The following is an 18170-nucleotide window of genomic DNA, read 5'->3' as shown; positions in this document are numbered from 1 at the left end:
AAGGAAGAAAAAAAAAAAAAAAAAAGAGCTCATCAGCTCATTAGTCTGCTGCCACAAAATCAGGTAGGAGGCGGGTGGAGCAGAACCCCGCACAGCACAGCCGGGTGAGTGAAGGCGAGGCCAGAGTGAAGCGTCCACAGGGATAAACATTCCTTTGCGATTACTGTTCTGCAAGGCAGGGAATGAGGGCGGCACCTCTTCCCCTCATGAGATCTGGCCCTTGTAAAGTACTTCAAGTATCTTTCATGGGTGGAAAAGCAAAAGATGGATAGGAACTCGTAGATCATTATAACCGCTGCTGTTTTTCATCCATTCAAGTGGCATTAAGCTTGGTTTGGAAAAGACCAGCTTCTAACTGGTCTCTCTCTGGCCCTCTCTCCAGGCAAGAGAACAAAACCTTTTATCAGTTCATCTGATGAATTACATGGGTTATTTTTATTCTATTTATAGGAGACAAGGCATGTAGATCCTGCTTGTTCTTACATGCGTTGGTTAACAATTCAATTAAACAAATATTTATTGAAATCATGGGCAGGGCAGCTGGATAGTCTGTGATCACTGCAGTCAAAATACCCAATGAGTGAAGAGTGAAGATTTACCCTCTGAGTTTACATTTGGATTCCTCTAACAAGTGGTCACATATTCATATTCTACCCTCATACATCCTTGACTTTGTACACTTTAAGGGCCAATACTGTGAGTCCTCAGAGAGGTTTAAAAAGAATGGGATTCTAAAAGGATGAATCCATGGGTCTGGGCACCCACAGGTGATGGGGTAATTCAGAAAGGGTTTATGGATGGATACGTGACTTTTGAAATAAGGGTGGGTAATTCAAAACAAGATGAATGCTGAGGTGTTTTTTCCCTATTATAAAATTAATGCCTGTCCATTTTTTTTTAATATGGGAAGGGAAGGAAAACTGAACGGGAAGATATCAGAGAGGGAAACAAACCATGAGAGACTCCTAGCTCTGGGAAATGAACTAAGGGTGGCTGAAGGGGAGGTGGGTGGCGGGATAGGGTAACTGGATGACAGGCATGAAGGAGGGCACATGATGTGATAAGCACTGGGTGTTCTTTCTTTAAAAAAAAAAAAAGATTTTATTTATTTATTCATGAGAGACACACAGAGAGAGGCAGAGACACAGGGAGAGGGAGAAGCAGGCTCCACGCAGGGTCTCCAGGATCACACCCTGGGCAGAAGGCAGGCGCCAAACCTCTGAGCCACGCAGGGATCCCCAGTGCTGGGTGCTCTGTGCAACTGATGAATTATTGAACACTACATCTGAAACTGCTCATGTATTATATGTTGGCTAATTGAATTTACATTTTTTTTTAAATGTGGAAAAAAAGAAAAGCCCAAGGGGGAAATGGTCTCCCAGAAACAATGGAAGGTTGGGTCAAAAGCCCAGGACTCAGCATGCTGGGGAAGGCAGGACCTGAGGAGCCACCAAGGATCATGAGGTGGGGGCCTGAATGCCAGAGCTAATTAAGAGGGCAGTAGGGACCCATTGACGGTTGAATGTTCTGGGCATCCTCATATCAGAGTCAAGGTACCTATGAGGTCATAGTGGTTTCGCTCAATTTTCAGATATCGAGCTAGAGGATTTAAGGTATGCAGTAACTTGTTCAAGGCCATGTAGCCAGTAGACGGGAGAGGTGGGCACTCCCAACCACCACATCCCTTGCACAAAGTGGGAATTGAGTGGAGTGAGACAAGGACTATGATTTAGAACATCATGTGTCCAGCTGCGGCAGATACACCTTTGACCCACTGGAATGTATCAAAAGCTTCCATATGCACAGGAAAAGGATCTTATTTACTTTGCAGATAAAAGACCAATCGACAGCCCAAGGACAACTATACGGAGCAGGTGGCTCAGCAGTGCCCTTTGGTGAAGGGCACCTTCCCTGGCTGTCAGGCACCCAGCATGACACACCCCTGCAAAAGTACCACCTGAATGAGCACAGGAGCTCTGGTGCTTTGAGCAGCTCCCCTTTGTGCTCTTCATGGGGTGTTCAGGCCAATGACCTGGCATCATTGTTCTGGACCGTCTGCTCACCAGGTATGATGGCTGAAACTCCCAAGTACATTTCTGGGATGCTCCAGGATGTATTCCCAGGTTTACCATGCCCCTGGTAGATCCAGAAGCCATGCCAAGAGAGGACACTATTTCAAAGGGAGATCCATGAACTGAACAGGATTAATAATGTCCAGTGCTACAGAAAGGCTGTAGTGCACTGGAAAACTGGTTTTGACTTTTATGGAGATCTTTGAGAAAGCACTTTTGGATGGTAGTGGTGGGAAAAGCAGGATTGTTTAGGATTACGGAGGGAAAGAAGAATGACTAAATACGAACATTAGGTATGATCTGCTCTTTCTGGAAATATGTAGATGAGGAGCAGGAGGGAAATGAGAGGTGGTAGTGGGTTCAGGAAGGTTTGTTCAGGGCCAGGTGAGATGTGAACCTTTCTCCTTCAACAGAAGTTTTCTCCAACAGATGTTTTCTCTGTGCCTGATAGATGCCAGGCAGTGTCCAAGAGTCTGAAGAGTTAGCCATAATTCTGACAAAATTGCTGTTTTCGTGCAGCTTATATTTGCGGAAGGGGGTTGGAAGGGGTTCCAACAAGGAACATAAATACGTAAATATAAATAAGGTAATTTCAGATAATGATGTGAAATGCCAACAATGTACCAATGTAAAAAAACAGACTGGTATAAGCTCCAGATTGGCTGAGTCTGAGGGAAGGGGCGGTCAGACCAGGCCTCTGTAAGGAGGTAGCACTGGCGTGGAAGAGCTTCGGTAGTGAAGAAGAACTGCCGTGCAGTTTCTGACAGGGGGGGCAGCAAGTTCAGAGTCCCTGTGGCAGGCTCCAACTCAAGGGACAGAGGGGCCAGTGTAGTAAAACGCAGAGAGCGAGGGAAAAGGAAGGAAAGGGGAGGAGGCAAGCAGATTACCATAGGCCTCAGACCACTGGGGCAAGTTTGGGTTTAATTCTAAATGTATTTAAAAAAAAAAAAATCTAAAAGCAATGCAAACCACTGTGGGAGCGGGGGTTGAAGCGGGAGAGCTTAGTAGTTTTGTTTTTGTTTTTGTTTTTGTTTTTAAAGATCATATATATCTTTTTATTTTTATTTTTATTTTTTCTTTTTTTTTTATTGGAGTTCAATCTGCCAACATATAGCATAACACCCAGTGCTCATCCCGTCAAGCGCCCCCTCAGTGCCCGTCACCCAGTCACCCCAACCTTCCGCCCACCTCCCTTTCCACCACCCCTTGTTTGTTTCCCAGAGCTAGGAGTCTCTCACGTTCCATCACCCTCTCTGATCATATATATCTTTTTAAAAGCCACTCTCGGCTACAGAGCAGAGAATAAACTCTAGGGGCAAGAGAGGAATTTGCTGGCTTGAACCAAGTAGCAGCAGGGTAAAGGGGAGAGGACTACAAACACAGAGTCCATGGCACTTGCTGATGGACTGGATGTGGGGAGAGCTGGAAAAGGGAAAAGTGAGGGCGAGCCCTAGGGTCTCCACTCCACCTATGTCAACGGCAGTGCAATTTCCTGAGCTGGGAAGACTGGACGAGGAGGAGTCTGGAAGGAGCAGAGAGCAACGGCTTCAGTACTGGACAAGTCAGCAGGGCGATATCTGCATGCCAGACGAGATTTGAAGTAGACAGTTGGGAGGAATCAGGCAGGGCTATAGATTTTGGCGTCATCAGTCTATGGATGTTAAAAAAAAAAAAAAAAAGGCAAGCATTTGGTTTAAACATAGAATTAGTGTATGATCCAGCAATTCCACTCCTAGGTATAGACCACAAAGAATTGAAAACAGAACTTGTGCACAAATAGTCATAGCAACACTGCTGAAAACAGCCAAATGGTAGAAACAACCCAGATGGCCATCAACAGATGAACGGATAAATGAAAAGCAGAATAACCACACAATGGAATACGATTCAGCCCCGAAGAGAAGGAAGCCCGAACACATGCTACAAAGTAGACAGACCTTGAAAACATTGTGCTGGTGAATAATTCCATTTATACAGAACATTCAGAAGAAGCAAATCCGGAGACAGAAGTGGGATTAGTAGTTGTCAGGGGCTGAGAAAGGAGGGAATGGGGAGGGACCACTTAATAGGTACAGGGTTTTCTTTGGGGGTGATGGGGGATGCTCTGGGACCAGGTGGAGGTGGCAGTTGCACAATAATGTGAATGTACTAAGTGCCACTAAATGGTCCACTTTAAAACGGTGAAATTTATATAAAACAGGTATTTTACCATGCTCCCTCCCCCCCAAAAAAAAGAACAACTAGGCAATGGGACTGGATGAGGTGACACAAGGAGAGGGTGGAGATGGAGAAGAGAGCTCTGGAATGAGCCCAGAGCCTGGCACTGAGAGGCTGAAGAGGAATAGTCAGCGAACACAATGGCCCAGGAAGAAAATCGGAGACGTTTTTGTCCTAGAACCCAGAAGGGAAATGTGTTTCCAGGCCAGTCAGGGGCCCTCTGTGTCCAAGATGGACTTAGTGTGTGGTTTGGGTGGCGGCTGCCGCGTTCGCTGGGGTGGAATCACACTGTGCTCTGATCAGCACCACATCACAGCTGCCTGTCCCCGCCGTGTCTGCCCATCTCCAAGGTGAGAAATGGGCCCCCGAGTAGTTTTCACCTGGGATCCCATATTGGGCGCGAAGCTGAGCATCTCTGCAGATGTTCAGGGGCCACCTTTCTTTCATCGAGGGCTCTCTGATCCTGATCTTTGCCTATTTTCTACTGAGCTGCTGGTCTTCTCATTCTTGATTTCTAGGAGCTCTTTGAGTATCTAGGAGCTGGTCCTTTATACCCTCCCCTCTCTTGAAGCTCTCTTCTCTTTGCTTCCTCAACAGAATTCTCTTCTAGGTCGTCTCTCATCTCCAGGGTCTCACCTCAGCATCTGGGATGTTTTTCTCCAGGTAGTGGGTTACTCGTCACCGTGTGGCTTTGAATGTTAGCGCCCCGTCTCGTGTCTGGCAGCCTCACTTCCCTACACACCCTTCTAAGGCATCCCTCCCCTTCTCTCACTGTCTCCACCATGACTCTGATTACAACTGAGTGCCAAAAACTCCCGAACTATGGTAATAGGATGTTAACAGAGGACTTTTCTGATGCTCAGTGTGGGCTGAGACTCTACAACTGAGGGTTTGTTAGGCACCCACGCATTCTAAAGAGAGGAGCCAGACCATCCATGCAGAGGGTGACCCAAAACACTACACAGGGGCCTAGTCTCATCATGAGGGTCTTCACTAGAGGCTTAAATGTCACTCGTAGGCTCTTTGTGGAGGAGTGGCTCTTTCCCACTGCCCTCAAACCAAGCAGGGGACTTTAAGAGAATCTGCTGGAGAGCCTAGCCTGATTTATGGGATTGAGGGGATATAGGATTAGCTGACTCATGCTGGCAAAACTCTAAGGATGAAAGGTTGGCTTGCTGCCTGGGCCCCAGCTGAGGAAAGGGATCCTAGGGAGTGAGTCCAACATTCGCCAATGTTGTTCCCGATGGTGGCACCCCAAGTTAATGGTCATTTTCTCCCTGTTGGTCACAGAAATTGGAACAAAATTTTGAAAGTATTGAGAGGCCATGATTGTTGACTGTCTAGGAAGTTGAGAGGCAGACCTGCCATGGTAACAGAAGAGACGATATGCCAAACAGGCAGAATTTGGTAACTCATGGGGAACTAGCCCTGTGCATTCATGGAAAACATCCTTACAAATGAAGTTTTTACAAAAGCTAAACATGGAAATAATTGACATGACATTATGCATAGTATTCACTTAAGATTTTCTTTTATCAGTTGAATTTGGATCTTAGTTTCAAAAAAAAAAATGAAGCTCTTTCAAAACAGAAAAAAAAAATAAAATGAAGCCTTATTTTAGAGTGGTCAAGAGTTCTGGTCTTGGAGTCACACAAACCTGAGTTGAAAGTCCTGCTCTGCCATTTACTAGTTGTGAAACTTTGGGCAAATCACTCAACTTCTGTGAGCCTCAGTTTCTTCCTTTACAAAGCAAACATAATACCAGATAAGGCTGTTATAAGAATTAAGTATGATGTTGCAAATGACACCCTTAGAATAATGCCTGGTGTTTAGTCACTGGCTCTGACCAATCCGTAGTGACATCTGTCACTCATCATCAGGGAAATGCAAACCAGAACCACAATGAGATTTCACCTCACACCTGCTAGGTTGGGTCTGATAAAAAAGACAAGAGATGACAAATGTTGGCGAGGACACAGAGAAAAGGGAACCCTGGTACACTGTTGTTGGGAATGGAAATTGGCAAAGCCATTATGGAAAAAAGTATGGAGGTTCTTTATAGCATTAAAAATAGAACTACCCCTATGATCCAGCAATCCCACTTGTGGGTACATATCCAAAAGAATTGAAATCAGGATCTGAAAGAGACACCTGTGCTTTCATGTTCATTGCAACATTTTTCACAATAGCCATGTATAAACAACTTAAATGCCCTTTGACAGATGGAGAGATAAAGAAAATGTGGCATATAGACACAATGGAATATTATTTAGCCATGAAAAAGGAGGGAATCCTGCCATTTGCGACAATGTGGATAAATCTGGGGGCATTACGCTCAGTGAAATTAGCTAGACAGAGAAAGACAAAATACCGTGGAATCTAAAACAAAACAAAATGAAAACAAAAGTTCATAGAAACAGAGATTAGGAGTGTTCTCACCACAAAATCAAAAAGACTTACCTATGTTAACTATATGAGGTGACAGATATGCTATGTTGATTCTGGTGATCATTCCACAACCTATATGTATACCAAATCATGACAGCGTATACTTTGAATATATGCACCGTGTATTTGTCAATTATTCCTCAATGAAATTGGAAGGAAGGAAGGGATGGAAACTCTCTAAAGATAAAATTCTTGAAGACAGGGTCCAAGTCTTTCATACAGACCTACTATCCTGCATCCCATGGCAAGTGGATTTTTACAGCTGTATATTACCATTAATACGGTAACAATACGACACATCAATTAACAAAAATATAAACATTCTTTGGCACTCAGAAGTGTTGGTAGGCGTTCTACATGGCCACAGATGATGTTTTCAATAAAGATAAAGAGAAACAGGAAAAAGAAAGAGAGAATGTGACAGAGATCTGTTTCTGTTACATTGCCTTGGAAAGAATGCATATGCCCTATGATTCTATTCTCAGTTTTTAATTTTGGTTGTTTGGTTTGGTGCTTTCTGACGGATGCTGCTAACTTTATGAAGTTTCCAAAGAAAGTTCTCTGTAATGGGTTCTGAAGGAAATTGAGAGGAAAATAAACCAAACTGAAGTATGGAAACACAGCTTGGGAGTTCAGAAAGACTATTTGTTCATCATAAATTAAGTTAAAAATATAGTTGCACAAACAGATGACTAAATAATACTCAGATGCACAGATTTGAGCTTTTCTTTAAGTACCATCTTATATAAGATTGTTCTACTGAACTAACCCAGTCATTAAAAACACTTAGATGTGACATTTTTAAAAATACTGTTGCATATACATCTAAATTCATGCTGTTTACATAGCACACACGTAACAGATTTATCTGTCAGGAGGAGTTGGCATCACTGCAATGCAGAATGCCATACTATGTTAGAGAGATCCTCATTTTTATACTTAGGCATCCGGTTCCATATTCAGCTCCTATGGCAGAGGCATCCAGGACAGCTGTGAGCCATTCTCAATATCAAATGGCAAGACAAATGCTCAGATTGAATTCTTAGACCTTAATCAGGTGGGGTTTTTTTTTGTATTTTTTTTGGTTTTTGTGTTTTGGGCATAAAAGTCAGTTTCATTTGGTCCATGGCCATGCACAGGTTAAAACGTTCTCAGCTCTGTCATCGGTATCCACAGAGGACAATTAGATATACCACTTAAGGGTGGATAAAATTAGAATGTTCATGAGCTTCAGATCCCGTAATAAATCTAAATCGACATACTGAAGGGAGTTATTTCTTACTCAAACCCCTGCTTGCCAATATTTTAGGATCTGAATCACCCTCTCAGTCAAAATCATTACTTCAAGGTCATCAAAATCCTGTTATTCAATGGGTTCTATATGAGTGAGAACCTGAGTTTATCTTGCCTCAAAGGCCAGCTTTGTTCTTCAGTTATAAAGGTTTGTTGTATCTCTCCTACCCAGTTATTTGCTGTCTGTTACCCTAATTCTGGTTCAGAAAAAAATAACACCCATGTTGCAGCTGTGGAGGGCAACTGTTTGTAGGTCTACACAATGTCAAAACAACCCACTGAAAAGTAGTCTGTACAACCAACCAAGTGCATTGGCTGATTTTTCTCCTTGAATGGGAATTATTAAGGTGAACCTGAATTTTTCTATTTCATTTACAAGACCATAGTTGTGGTTCTTGCTGTGTAGTGAGAGCTATAAAAGAGCAGTGCATTTAACCCTACCTGGGACACATACTGAACAGGGATGTGGCTTACATGTATCCCTCCCCCTCTGTATGAAGACCCAGGTTACTTAGCACACATGGGAACTTGATCTGACCACAGTCAGCCTGTGGCATTCATGATTTTGAGGCTGGCCGTAATCCCACAACAAAGGTGGCTATTCTCACCGGGGTCTGCATGCTACTTATTTGGGGGGCCACCTTCAGTGTGAACTCTGAGAAATCATTCTGCTTGCCCTCTGTCTTAGAAGACATAAGAAAACATTTTGAAACACAGGTGACTAGAGATTGTGCACAAAGCGTCAAACTTTCTTACATACAAGTAACATCTTGGTCTGGGTTGACTGTATCCCCCGCAAAAAAAACATGTGTGGGAGTCCTAGCCCCCAATCCCTCAGAACTTGACCCTATTTGGATCTCCAAATGTGGCTTTTACAGAGGTAATGGAGATAAAATGAGGTTACTGAGGTGGGTCTGATTCAATATGACAAGTATCCTTATCAAAAGGAAAAATTTGAACACAAACAGAGGGAAGACAGCCAGCTACAAGCCAAGGAGACAGATCCTCTCCTCCTAGCCCTTGGAAAGAACCAACTGGCACCTTGATTTTGGACTTCTAGCCATCTAATTCACACCTTATTGGTCCAGCATCATTGGTGAATGAAATAGTCCATATACATTCATTTTCTAGGTAACAGAAGTGTTCTGGAAAATACAAAGTTCCAAAATTTTCATACTACTACTTAATAAAGATATTTCTAAAATGCACACTCTGTTTCTTAGTCTGAGGATGGCTAAACACCCTCCAAACCTTTCATCAGTGTCTGCAGGTACAGAACACTGTCTCTGCAGTAAATGGCATCCCTCGTTTCCCTGTGTTCTAACAGACAGTTCCCGGATGTCCTCTTTGCCCTCTGCTCCTGCCTTACTCCTTCACTCCAGTTTGTTTCTCTTAGTCTGTTATGAAAAACAGAAACCGGAAAAACAAGACGTTGTAATTGGTTCTGAAATAAAATTAATAGTTCCAAGTTAGGGTCTAAGAGTCTCCTAGGGGTCGAACCTCAGAGACTTGGAAAAACTTCTTTTGTTCCCTCCTTCTATACCCTCTGTTCTCCGGGGATGAGGTGGTGAGACCCCTTGTCCTCAGGGGAACTGAAGGGCTGTGCTTTGCTGACACAAAGCAGGTCACAAGAGATTCTTCTGGCCTCCTTGAGGTCTTATAAATTTACACCATAAAAAGCAGCAGCTTGGATCAATTATATCTGGGGAAATAGGATTTTCTCTATCAAGAGTCCAGTGGGGCTTTCTTTTGTCATTGTTGTCTCATATACTTGGAATATGGTTATACCATAGGGTAGAACTCTCTGGAATGACCTTTCCATGATGCAAAATTAGTTTAGGAAATTCTAATTCCCCAAGCGGAACGGTAATCAGATTAAATGACCACAAAGGAATAAACTTGCCTTTGAAACCAAAAGAGTACTTACCAAATTAGATTCTTTACTACATCCTCTCGCTTTCAAAAAAGAACACATTTATTCAATTATTCAATTTCCACTGATTGGAAGCTGCCTTCTTTGCCACCCTTGGTTTTGCACAGAATGAAGATTTTTCTCTTTATGCCATGATCTGTAGAGATGCTGGTGGTGCCAGGGGGAGAAATAACAAAGTGCTGATGCTTGTTAAGCATTTATGATAAGCCAAGGACTATGGCAATTGCTGTTATGCTCTATCTTATTGGCTCCTCCCAAACAGCACCCAAGTAGGTAGGATATTATTATTCCCATTTAACAGATGAGGAAACAGGCGTGAGGTGTTCAAACAACTTGTTCTGAGTCATCCAGCTACTAAGTGGGAGAACCTGGAATTTTAACCAGGTGGTCCAACTCCAGAGCCTGCATTCTTAATCATTATGGTATAGAAAGGTAAATGACAAAACTAATCCCTAAAATGAGTGTGATCTTGCTTATATGCCATCATTTGAAATTATGTAATAAAAAAGCATCTAGAATAAAGCTGCATAGGCTAGGGATATTTTTAAAATCTGCCATCAAGACTGGCTATGCTATAAAATACTGATTATTATTTTTTTGCAAGGTTACTCAGGGGCTTCTAACTTGCTTAATAAATTACTTTTATCCTAAGTCACCTCCCAGATGAGGACTTACGAAAACTATATATATGAGTATTTATGTGTGGGATTTTTTTTATAAACCGAGACCATCTGCAAGAGAGAGCTATGAAAAAATATATAATCTCTATTAATTAGTCATGGGGGTGGGGGTCCCGATGTGAAACACGCCCGCTGCAGAGTAATGTGCAGCAGGAGAGAGGAAAGGTAGGGAGCAGGATGGAAATGGTGGCAAGTCAGAATCAGATATTCTCAGCATAAGAAAAAAAATATTTTCAGTACTATGCCAATACTAGATTAGTGCCTTTCCCCGGCATTTCAGAGCCTCACAGCTCAGTGCATATATGACTACCTGGTTTGGAAAAGGTATTAGGATGTGGAATGGCAACGCAAGTAGAGCTTTTTTTTTTTTTTTTTTTTTTTTTTCTGTTCCAAACTCTCAAGCAGCTTTATTTAGACTCTTGAATAAAATCCCCAAAGTCGGGCAGCCCTGGTGGCTCAGCGGTTTAGCACCGCCTTCAGCCCGGGGCCTGATCCTGGAGTCCTGGGATCGAGTCCCGCATCGGGCTTCCTGCATGGAGCCTGCTTCTCCCTCTGCCTGTGTCTCTGCCTCTCTCTGTGTTTCTCATGAATGAATAAATAAAATCTTTAAAAAAAAAAATCCCCAAGGTTGTCCCAACTTTTGAGCCTTTCATTCTCAGTAAGAGTCTTCTGTGAAATCTTTTTCCAGTTACAGATTAAAAAACAAACAAAACAAAAAACCAAATTGCTTAATTGCTTGGCTTTTCTTTGGTGTTCTTTTTGTCTTCGGAGTTAGCATTCATGTGGCACTTTGGGAAATTCACACTGAAATGTACTAACAATGAGAATTTCATTTGTGTGGCTAACTATGATTATTCTTCTAGATCTCTTATACTTAAACCAATTGAACAATACAAATAAACATTGCATGATAGAATCTCTTCACTTGTTCAGAGCTTTGTATTCAAAAAATTACTTCACGACCTGCTCCAGGGTCCCAAATATATCATGCAATTGAATTATGCTGACAAGCAGTCAGAGGTGAGCCAAAATCTGTTAAGGATGCAGGTTCTGGTAATTAAAGATTAGCTCAGGAGGCAGGAAAGTCAAGAACTCCCTTTTCCTTTCCTTGAAACCTCAAGCACGTCTCCCTCCCTATGCTTCAGTCTCTCCATATTAAAACGGGGAGGAAAAAAAATCCAATCATTTCTCCACCAGTGTAAAAAGTAATTCCTATTTAGAAGAGGTCCTCTAAGAAGGTCATTGCCCCCTCAACATTTAATTAGGGGGTGATGCTCTGGAAACACAAATCTATCATGGGATAAAGATCTCTAAAAGATTTTATTCAAGGAGCTGCAAAGCTGAGACATTGTGGAAAATAAATGTCCTGCCCGACAGGTGATATTTATTTTCAAAGCAAGAAGCCTGATCACGCTAGTTATCAAAACCAAAGTGGCAGCAATACTGTCTCACCAGTGTCTTCAGACTCAGTCATTCCAAGGCAAAGGACCTGCCATGCCTCCTCCGTATATTGAGTGCATCTGGATGGCCTTTTACGTAGTACGTAAGTAATGAGTAAGTTAACTAGAAAAATATCTATACAATACAAAGAAGTGGAAAACATGGAAGAAGACACCTGTTGGGTGTCTCATGGGAATGCGTGAAAAAGAGAGAAATGTAAATAATTTGGTCTATCGCCTGGAGGGAGGCAGAGCAGACAACCAGCTTCTTCCACTGGTTCCCTTTGGCAATTCCATTCAGTCCAATGACCCAGATGCCATGTTCCATGGATGAATGGAAAACACTATGTCTTTTTTTATTTGGGATTATCTACCACACATAAGCTTTGAAGTGGTTCCTCTATTCCACAGAAATGTCTCAAGTACCAACTACATGGCCAGCATAAATGGGAGCTAAAATGTTTAAAAGGCTTCATTCCTACCTTTCAGAAACTTAAAACAAGGTCTTGGGGGGGAGGGGGATTCTTGTTACAAACTCCTGGGCTGGTTACGACATAATTGTTTTACCTGGAACACGGTAAGACCCTGTTAAAATGAAACCTAGAGTTTCCAGTAACGAGCACAGCTTGTTGTCGCCACAAGCTCTGGACTTGGGTCCCCTAAAGGACGACTTCTGGCCAAATGCTTTCCGTGTGTAGCAATGATACCCCAATTGCCACGAGCGCCTAAAGGTAAGATAGCAGCTGGCCGGTGATCCACTTTTATTCATTATACAACTGAATAAGAACAGAATTTCTGAAAGTTGGCTTTAGTTTTATATTGCATTGCCTTCCTTTTTTTTTTTTTTTTTTAAGTTACTAGTCATGGTGTTGTAAGTAGTTGACTTGAGAAGACAAAAAAACAAAACCCTTTACTGCTAATATTTCACCACTGAAATACTTTAAGGGAATTTATTTCAAGAGATTCAAATAAACAAGTAGGATAGGGTACATACCAAGGAAGGGCACCAAAAAAGTGGGATGGGGGGAACTTTTTTAAAAAGGTGATGTGCCAAAGGTAGAAGCATTTAAAAATAGTTTGCTGTTATCCAGCCTCTGAGTCATATTAATATCTGGTGTGAGAGAAGAGCCAACTGATAAAGAGAAGCTTATTTAAGTGAATGGACTTCTCATACGAGCAAAGTCTGACCCGTTTCATGCTTTGAAATGTCATGAGGATTGGATGAGATTGAATTTGCTGTGTCGCAAATAAACAGAGCTATATGTGATTTCAAAGAGCTTTCACGTACATTCTCTCATTTAATCTATGCACAATCCCATGGGGGGCATGGTAAATCCGTTTTCAAGATGAAGCCACTGCGGAAGGTCAAACCCAGGAGTGACAAAGCCAGGATATAAACCTGGATCATCTGCCTCCTAAGTCTGAACACGTTCCAATGCACCCAAATTTTGAAAAATATTGTTATTGGCTCTAGCATTGTTCAATGTACTCATTAGACACACCAGGAAGAGGAGGAGGTGGCCAAGAGGGAGGAAGTGGGAGAGAGGAAAGCTTTTGAATTTTCCAAAGAGTCCAGGCTTTGCTATGATTACACACTGTCCTCTTTCTTATCACAGTGGATGGAGCTGCTTGTCTCTGTGTAAACTGTGGCCGCAAAGCCGGAATATGACCTTAAGGGCCAGCCACAGGTGCAGGCTGTTCTTTGGTTAGCCCTGGGTGACTGTTTTAGCAGTAGTATTGCTTTATGTGAAAAGTTGTGTGCCTTCCCCCTGAAACAGCCACTGGAGCTCTGATTAACAAATCCCGCCACCCATTATCAGCCTCCAGGCAAATTTTGCTAACTTACTATTTTGATACACTTCTTGGGGCTTCCCTTGGAAATTTCCTGCCCTCCCCCCAAGACTTCCTTTGGCCCACATTCCAAAAGTTGTCCGGTCAGGCTACTCACTATTATTTTTATCTCATTTTCTAGCAAAATCAGCTCAAGAATGGAAACGTGTTGGCACCTCATGGCTTGCAACCATAGGTGGTTGTAATTACTATCAATTGCTGCTGTACAGACCTTTAATTCAATCTAGAACCTGAAACAAGATTCAAGTCATCAGCTAGTCTCCTGGAGCAGAAATCCTGGATATATAGTATCACAAATGAAGGCTAAGGAAAAAGGTCATTCACCTTAAATATTTATGAAGATTAGGTAATGCTTTTTTATTGATGTGGGCTTGCGTGACCCCTTTGGAAAACCTATTACCTATGTCCGATTTTATTCATTACTGAGTAGATATGATATAAATTTATCTCAGGAGCCTATCTTATATTTACAAAGTATTTTGAAATGCTTATATGAAAAAAATGGACTGGACTAGAGGAATAGGAATTATTACTGTAAATTCTAAGCATTAGGGAAGATTGCAACTCCAAAAATACTCAATTCTTTCTCATTCTAGTAAATAATGAGATTTTAATAAATTGAACATGAAATATTTATGACTCAAAGCTTAAGTTAATTAAGTAAGTATTAATAAACATGGGAAATATAAAAATGTATAGGATAGTCTTGGCTCTCGGAGAGCTTACAATCCGTCTGGGAAGAAAAAAGAAAAATGTAAAAATTAAATGACAAGAGGTGTCGAAAGGCAATATATTGTTAATAACCTTGTTGAATGCAATTAGCAAAGTACTGTAGGGTAGAGGAAGGAGAGATCATTTCCAGAAACAGTGGGCAGGGATGATTATAAAATAAAAAACTTATCAACCAAATCTTGAAGGCCGAATCTATTGAAACAGAGATGGAGGAGGGGATTCTTGGTGGAAAGAACCCAATGAGAAAGAGTACAGATGGGGGGGGGGGGTGGGAAGAAGACAAGTATAGACCCAAAAAAGGAAAAAAAGGAAAAAGAACACCGAACGGCAAGTTAGGGTGACAGGGACAATTGTACTGCAATATAGTGCTGGAAAGGCCACTTGGAACTAGACCTTTATGCCAAGTTAAGGAGTGAAGGTCTCTGACCTCGACAGCATCTTGCTTCATTTTTTTTTATAATAAATTTATTTTTTATTGGTGTTCAATTTGCCAACTTACAGCATCTTGCTTCAAAACAGCGTTTTAGAAATATTAATTTGACCCTGGCATGCCAGATTAAATTGAGCAAGGGAGATGCAGAGGCTGGCAGATGCAGACCATGATAGTGGGATGGAAAGGGAGGTGGGGGTAGTAACCATGGAGGAAGAAGCCTACCACCTCTCCTCACACTTAGTAGCATTTATCCTTGGAGCTTCCTGTTCTTTTTTGTAAAGTACTGTCAAATGAGGGGTCCCGAAAAACTGATTCATTCTGGCAGTTTCCAGGAGGGAATGGGGAAATGGCGGAGCTATTCCTTTTGAACTTGCAACATGTAACAGCTGTATAAGTGGATACGGTGAACCTTCTCTTTTTAATCTATATCCTCATCTAAGGACCGAAAAAGGCAGCTCGAAAGTTCCTCCCTCCCAAAGTGTCATGAAATGTAGGATTTAAAGGAGATCAGAGACCATTTTATTTTAAAAGAAAGCTAACTCTAGGGGTACCTGGTGCCTCAGCGGTTGAGCGTCTGCCTTCAGCTCAGGGCGTGATCTTGGGTCTGGGGATCGAGTCCGACATTGGGCTCCCCGCGAGGAACCTGCTTCTCTCTCTGCCTAGGTCTCTGCCTCTCTCTCTCTCTCTGTGTCTCTCATGAATAAATAAGATCTTAAAAAAAAGAAAAGAAAAGAAAAGAAAGCTAGCTCTAGTTGAATGCAGGCTATTCTGAACTTTTCCATAAGTACAAGTGAAAGAAAGCCCCAAGAATGCCAGGGACCCCTTTATGTCCACAGCCCTATGTTGGAACTCCTATTAAAATAACTTTCTGGGATAAATGGATAAAAAAGATGTGGTTTATGTATACAATGGAATATTACTCAGCTATTAGAAATGACAAATACCCACCATTTGCTTCGACGTGGATGGAACTGGAGGGTATTATGCTGAGTGAAGTAAGTCAATCGGAGAAGGACAAACATTATATGGTCTCATTCATTTGGGGAATATAAATAATAGTGAAAGGGAATAAAGGGGAAAGGAGAAAAAGTAAGTGGGAAATATCAGAAAGGGAGACAGTACATGAAAGACTCCTAACTCTGGGAAACGAACTAGGGGTGGTGGTAGGGGAGGTGGGCACTGAGGTGGGCACTTGACGGGATGAGCACTGGGTGTTATTCTGTATGTTGACAAATTGAACACCAATAAAAAATAAATTTATTTAAAAATTAAAAAAAAATAACTTTCTGGGGATCCCTGGGTGGCTCAGCGGTTTAGCGCCTGCCTTTGGCCCAGGGCGCGATCCTAGAGTCACACGTCGGGCTCCCTGCATGGAGCCTGCTTCTCCCTCTGCCTGTGTCTCCGCCTCTCTCTCTATGTGTCTATCATGAACAAATAAATAAATCTTAAAAAAAAATAACTTTCTGGTTTTGAATATTTGTGATTAAATGTATTTATTATCCAGAAATCTGGGGGGAGTTTGATGGATCTCTGAGTGAGCAGAGGAAAAAGCTTCAATCCGAATCTCATGTCCTGACACGTGGTTTATACATATGCATACAAATGCTCAGATCTATGCATAGCGTGTACACATACAAGGACACAGACGTGTATCCCTATGGTAATGTACTGGCATCCGGGGCCTCGCACTGAAATCTACAACCACCTTCTGGCTTTATCGCTCACAGAAATGCAATCCCTTGGCCCATCACGGGCACTTGGGCTTGGCACACGCTCTTCCAGTAACACCTCTTGACGCAGGGACGGTGCAGGATAGAAAGCCTCCTCCCTACATTCCCTCCACCTCGCTCCACGGCCCAGCACTCAGAACCCCTTTCCTGGGCAGCGACAATCGCAACTCTTTCCAACCCCGTGGCTATTTTGAGTCTGCCTCTTGAGGGCGGCCACAGAAGGAAGCCTGAAGGGGGAGGGAGACGCGAGTTGGCAGTGACAGGTAACTGAGGCTGAACTCGGGGTGCAGCCCCTGTTCCTCCCCCTCTTTCTGGCACCCCTCCTTTCCTTACTCTCCCCCCTTCACCACCTCCCCAAGTTGGCAGAACCAGGCTGACAAGTCCTGGCGCAGGGGTGAATAAACAAATCACCCACACCCACACCCACCCTGCCTTCCAACACTGATTGATTATCCAGTTTGGGCCTAAAGCAAGTTTATGTTTGGATTTAAGTAAGGGAAGGTGGTTAAAACTGCTGGACTTTATAAGCTGAGTAAAGCCTTGCTTTTAGCTCTTGACTTGGGTAGCTGTGCAAACCCAGTCTCTCTCTCCTCAAGGTAAGAATATGAGTTTGGTCCAGACGTGGATGCTCCTCCCTCCAGACCCTCTTCCTTTTACTCCGATGCTAGAAGGGTGTTGTGAGCATTGCATAATGTTTTCATGCACCCTTAACATGGGTAATTAGAAGCTGTTTACTTCTCAAGGATTCCATTAAAGGCTTTTTATTTTCAAGGCTGAGCTGAGGACTCCGACGCGGCGGGATTGGGGGGGGGGGAGGGGCTTGCAGTCCAGCAGCTATACACTGCGCCTTCCGCGTGGCTGTTCCCCCACACAGGATCCCGCCCGCCCACCGATAGGCTAACGACTCACCAATTTCCAACGGATCCACTGGCCAACTCAAAAACCACTGATGGAGCCTTAAGTGCTATAGGACTATTAATCCTCTTGAGTATTTACGTATTTTTCTGCTCTCATCCCTCCAAAGCTAATGCTAGAGTTTTCAGAATCTGGGAACGTGGGCAAAGGAGAAAGCCACGGAGCAGCCCGAGGAACCCGAAATGTCAGCTCGTTATGTCAACCAAAACTACCGGTGCCTTTTCGTCTGTATTGACCCAGCTCAGAATATCAAGTCACATCTTGAGTAGTAAAACACAAAACGCAGGTGTTACTGCCGAATGTGAAAAGGTCTGAAACGCAATTAAACGTGTCCTGTGTTTGGGGCGGGGTCCTTGATCCTGCGTTAACACTTGTGTTTTCCTTAAGCCTCTCTTTCCGATATCGACACACGCCGTTGCATCATACT

At 42.8% G+C, this 18170-nt stretch overlaps 3 long non-coding RNA genes across 6 annotated transcripts in view; 1 reads left to right on the top strand and 2 right to left on the bottom strand.

The window, feature by feature from the left end:
- Nucleotides 1-18170, bottom strand: part of LOC140620840 (uncharacterized) — a 159231-nt gene that overhangs the window by 140544 nt on the left and 517 nt on the right. The window lies entirely within an intron of this gene.
- On the bottom strand, nt 3081-18167 carry LOC140620844 (uncharacterized). The gene is made up of 2 exons (XR_012020577.1): nt 17738-18167; nt 3081-3723 (listed from the first exon to the last, which is right to left on the bottom strand). It is a non-coding gene; the product is annotated as an uncharacterized lncRNA (long non-coding RNA).
- On the top strand, nt 16947-18111 carry LOC140620843 (uncharacterized). The gene is made up of 2 exons (XR_012020576.1): nt 16947-17091; nt 17853-18111. It is a non-coding gene; the product is annotated as an uncharacterized lncRNA (long non-coding RNA).

This window comes from Canis lupus, chromosome 29 (genome assembly GCF_048164855.1).
Source record: "Canis lupus baileyi chromosome 29, mCanLup2.hap1, whole genome shotgun sequence".
Classification (NCBI taxonomy): domain Eukaryota; kingdom Metazoa; phylum Chordata; class Mammalia; order Carnivora; family Canidae; genus Canis; species Canis lupus.
This window is presented reverse-complemented; position numbering and strand designations above follow the sequence as displayed.